Source organism: Nannospalax galili, unplaced genomic scaffold (genome assembly GCF_000622305.1).
Source record: "Nannospalax galili isolate Female #2095 unplaced genomic scaffold, S.galili_v1.0 scaffold917, whole genome shotgun sequence".
NCBI classification, from domain to species: domain Eukaryota; kingdom Metazoa; phylum Chordata; class Mammalia; order Rodentia; family Spalacidae; genus Nannospalax; species Nannospalax galili.
In genome coordinates, this window is record NW_008340972.1 from 2,696,301 (window position 1) to 2,701,710 (window position 5,410).

At 43.3% G+C, this 5,410-nt stretch overlaps 1 non-coding gene across 1 annotated transcript; it reads left to right on the forward strand.

Annotated features, from left to right (window-relative positions):
* The first annotated feature begins 2,191 nt into the window (after window positions 1–2,191).
* LOC115070912 lies at window positions 2,192–2,352 on the forward strand. Its single transcript, XR_003850011.1, has one exon. It is a non-coding gene; the product is annotated as a U1 spliceosomal RNA (small nuclear RNA).
* The last annotated feature ends 3,058 nt before the right edge of the window (window positions 2,353–5,410 follow it).

Genomic DNA, 5,410 nt, shown 5'->3' on the forward strand with positions numbered 1-5,410 from the left:
ATTTCAGATCGGCTACGTATACTAGGGACCCAGATCAGCACGCATTAGTTGTGATTACAGTCACCAACTACCATGCTTGGCTCCAAAATTTATTTTAAAATACTGAGAAATACAGCTACAAGTTATTAACCAGTGGCTGTGCTAACATGTGCAGGACTAGAAGATCTTGAGATACAAAGAAAGGTCAGAGTGTGCCGTAAAGATGCAAAGTTCTTTTATAATTAAGTCACAGAGCCCTGACAACCCCTTGCAGAGGTGACAGTATGAGTTACATTCTGTCCTGGTTGCACCAACGCAGAAGTACAAAGTTGCTCATAGGGCGTCAGCCAAGAGGAAGGAAAACAGAAGTTAGGGCTCCAAGGAGACTTGAAATTGCTTCCTTGTTTTTTGATTTTTCAAAAATTTCCATTTCTAAGCATAATTGACACAACTTGAACCCCGCTGCTTGCTTTGATTAAATGAGAAAAGATTAATATCTGCCCTGTGCACCCCATGGAATACTTCCTGGGGTATCCCGCATTCTGCTAACTAGTGATTCAGTAACTCAATTAAAAATCAGAATTATAACTATGTGGAATGAAGTCTCCAAAGGTCTGAGATTTAGATTTTGCGTAGCAAAGTAAAAGCTAGTAAAATGAAACCAGAATGATAAAATAATGTTAATTTTTTGACAATGTTTATTCATTTTTATTATTTTGTTTTTAATTTTATGTGTATGAGTATATTTCTTGCATGTGTGTAAGTGCACCCATGTCAGCAATGCCCACAGAGGAGAATAGAAGAAGGCATTGGATCCTCTGGAACTGGAGTTATGGATGGTTGTTAGTTATTATGTGGGTGCTGGGATTCAAACCCAGGTCCTCTGCAAGAGCAGCCAGTGCTCCTAATTGCTGAGCCATCTTCTCCAGCGCCAACAATGTTAATTTTTAAAGTCTGACTAGTTTGTGATAATAGTATCTCTACTTTTGTGACTACCTGAACATTTTCAATACGAGATTAAAACCAGTAGTTATGTTGAAGGTAATTTTATATTTTGAATTTTTACTAAATTATTTTTTTCTTTTAAAAAATTAATGTTTTGTGCCGGGCATGGTGGCGCATGCCTTTAATCCCAGCACTCGGGAGGCAGAGGCAGGCATATTGGTGTGAGTTCAAGGCCAGCCTGGTCTATATAGTGAGTTCAGGCCAGCTGGGACTACAAGGAGACCCTGTCTCAAAAAGACAAAAAAGAAACATTTGTAAACAGCAAAAACCTGAAAAGTTGCAATAAAGTGTTTAAGTCTTAAAAAAAAATTAATGTTTTAAGTCAGCCTACAGGGTAATGGATTTCATTATGGCATTTCTTTTTATTTTTTTAAAATTTATTTTTATTATCCAGGCATGGTGGCACACGGCTTTAATCCCAGCACTCGGGAGGCAGAGGCAGACGGGTCTCTGTGAGTTCAAGGCCAGCCTGGTCTATATAGTGAGTTCCAGGCCAGCTGGGGCTACAGGGAGACCCTGTCTCAAAAAGACCCCCCCCAAAATTTTATTTTTATTTTATGTATATAAGTGTATTGCTTGCATGTGTGTAAGTGCATCTGTGTCATTCAATGCCTGCAGAGGCCAGAAGTGGAGGTTGGATCTCCTGAACTGGAGTTATGGATGGTTGTTAGCTATTGTGTGGGTGCTGGGATATGAACTCAGGTCTTCTACAAGAGTAGCCGGTGCTCTTAACTGCTGAGCCATTTCTCCAGCCCCTGTGCTCTTTTTTTGTAAAGGACTTATTTTCATTATTTTTAATTATGTGCACATGAGTGCAGGTGTCCTCAGAGTTCAGAAGAGGGTGTTGGATCCCCTCAAGCTAGAGTCACAGCTGGTTGTGAGCTACCACGTGGGTGCTGAGAATTTTAAGTCCTCTACAAGAGCAGTACCTGCTCTTAACCATTGAGCCATCTTGCCAGCCCATCGTTATGGCATTTTCAACATACTTTGCTCTTATTCATCGCCCTCCCCACTGCCCTCCCCTCACTCCCTGCCACCTTGTTAGACGTCTTCTCGCTGGTCCCCTTCCTCCATCCTAAAACCTTCCTGCTTTCACATGCCCCTAACCTTTCTTCACCCTTCTTTTCCCTAAGATTTCTTCCCACCCTCTCATGATCCTATTTCTTGTGTTCTCTCCCTCTCCCCCTGCCACCCCCCTCTCTCTCGTTCACTTTCCTGGAAGGGGAGATACCAGGATCAGGAAGGTGGTTTTCCCCAGTCTGGTCTCTCACACTCGAGATCTGTTGATCCTCGTGATTTCCCCCAAAGCAAGAAGCTCGACTTTATAGTTTTTGCTAATGGGGGAATGCTGGCTCATACTCTCCCCTATAAAAATAAATAAATAAAGCACACCTAGGTTCTGCTTATAGACCAGGCTGGCTATATGAAAAGAACTGGCACTTACATCCTTCTCCTGAACAAAGCGAAAACATCTACCTTACTATGTTGGATTTTCCACAGTGGTTATCTACACTTCCAAATTCAGAGAACATAATTTGGAATCAGTTGAGATGGACACAGCACGAGGTATTCAAATCTCATTCGAATCATAGCCTCATCCTGGATCCTGACTTCCTCCCTCAGCCCTTGTCTCACCCACCCTCACCATTGACTTCTCACCAAGGATCTCACTCCACAGAGATGTTTCTGCCTCTGAGCTCCCATGTCAGTTGCCCCTCATTCCCTACTCTGCCCGGTTATTATATTTTAAATACACAAAATGAAAATGGCTCTTTGAGAGCAGTGACTGTGTTTTACATCCCTCTGGACTCTTGAAAGGAGTTAATTATCCTGTCTTATAAATAGATTGAGCATTAGCCTGCTATGCTCATTCGATCAGGACACACAAGTTCCTCCCCTCCCGTTCCTTGGCTCTCTTTAGCTTAGCAACAGTCATGGACAATTGAACTTGAATCTTGGGCTGTTACCGCTGTGCCTGGCAACCAGGTCAAAACAACCTCTGAAGATACACCTTTTGATATGCTAATGAACGAGGTGAAGGCGGCAGCCCTTATGAACTGCAATCCTATGTCAGTATTAGGGGCTGGATGGGTAGCTGCGGCTGTATGCTGCCTACAGGTCACTTGTGGCTTCCGTGACCAGACATGCTGCTTCAGCCACACCTCTGACTTTTAAAACAAGCAAGTTGGAGGGTCACCAAAAGCATGTGAAATTCAAGAGGCACACAGAAGCCGGGGCTTACGATTCTTAATCTTCAGTCATTTTCCCCAAGAAATGAAACATTAAGAGTTTAAGCTTTCCAGTGCATTTTCCCTGCTTCTTCCCTAGGAAAACCATAACCCTAGAGTTGTTATGAATACTCCTTTCATAAATATTTTATATGTTTTCTTGCCATATACACATATATGTATTAGCTCGGTGTAGTATTCTGAACCTTTATAATGTCACACAAATATTATGTTGTACATAGTGTTCTGCAAACTTCTTTAAAAAAGATTTATTCATTTTGTGTTTTGCCTACATGTGTGTATTTGTGCCATGTGTGTGCCTAGTGCATGCAGAGGTCAGAAGAGGGTGCCAGATCCTCTGAAACCAGAGTTATGAACAGTTGTTAGCTGCCATGTGGATTCTGGAAACTGAATCTAGGTCCTCTGCAAGAGCAACCAGTGCTCTTAACCGCTGAGCCATCTCGCTGGCCCCTGCAAACTACTTTATTAAAATTTAAATTCCATTAAAAATTAAATGAGCTCAAAAAATTTTTTAAATGAGCTCAAAAAAATTTTTTTAATTAAATGAGCTCACAATTTTTTAATTTTAATCTAATTTATGTTATTCATTTGATCTTTTTTTTTTTTTGGTCTTTTTGAGACAGGGTCTCCCCCAGCTGTCCTGGAACTTACTATGTAGACCAGGCTGGCCTTGAAGTCACAGAAGTCCGCCTGACTCTGCCTCTGGAGTGCTGGGATTAAAGGCATGCACCACCACGCCTGGCCTTGATCATTTATTTTTGAAATATGGTCTTGCTATGTAGCTCTGACTGACCTGAAACTCACTATGTAGCCCAGGCTTGTCTAAAACTCATAGCAATCCTTGTGTCTCAGCCTCCCAAGTGCTGGGATCACAGGACATGCCACCATGCTTGGCTCCTTCTACGTTTATTCATTGAAGTTCTACAGTAAAAAAGAGCTTTCCCCTCTCCACCTGTGATAGAAGACATTATGTCTTTGTCTCTGGTTCCTGGCAGAGAACCCCTACAACCCTAGGAATTTCCCGAGTCTTGGGAATGTTTTTTGTTCTAATGAGGCCACTCTCGGACAGGCACCTAAAGAGGCTTAGAATGGAAGCTGATCATCAGAAAGCTTTGACCAGAATCCTGAAACTTTTGGCACTATCTCCAGCCTCCTGGGCGGACAGAAGGGTTCCATGGAGATTGAACTACTCAGCACAGGCCACGGTCACACCTACATAAGGAAATGTGCATAAAAATCTCAAAAGATGGACAGGTGAGATGGCTCATGAGTAGAAGTCTGCTGGTCTGTGCCCACAGTGGAAGACTCACCTCCCCAGAGCCGACTACTGACCTCCACACGTGGTACATGTGCACCCATCTCCATACACTGCCTTAGTTACTTTTTGTTGCTCTGATAGAACACCATGACCAAAGCAACTTACAGAAGGAAGAGTTCCAGAGGGCTAAGAGTCCACGATGGCGGGAAGGCGTGCCTGCAAACAGCAGGCATGGCGGCAGGAGCAGGAAGCTGAGTCCTAACCTCTTCAACTGAATCAACTGCAAACTGGAAGTAATGCAAAGCCACAAACCCTCAAAGCCCGCCCCCACGGACGTACTTCCTGCAGCAAGGTTCCATCTCCTAAAGGTTCCATCACCTCCCAAAGAGCACCACCAACTGGGGACCAAGTGTTCAGATGCAGGGGCCTATGGGGACATTTCTCATACAAACTATCACACACACATACACATTAAACACTCACAATAATAATAAAATTTAAAAAGAAAACCCAAAGAGCTGAGTGTAGGGACCCAGGAGAATCATAAGTTTGAGGCTAACCTGGGCAACTTAACAAGATCCTATATCAATGAATAAATAAGTAGATTTGAGTGTGCGGCTCAGTGATAGCGTACTCGCCTAGCTTATGAGAGGCTGTGGGCTCAATCCCCGGTACCATTAAAATTTTTAAAAGACAAAGTACAGGGAGCTTCCCAGGGACAAACATCCATGTCTTGGGAGGGTAGCACACCCCAACATCACAGGACACAGGCTCTTGAATTTGGGACCCTTTCAGATTAGCCCTATCTTTTCACCTTGGCTGTTCATTTATCATTCTCTCTCTCTCTCTCTCTCTCTGTCTCTCTGTCTCTCTCTCTCTCTCTCTCTCCCCCTCCCTCTCTCTCCCCCCTCCCCCCCCC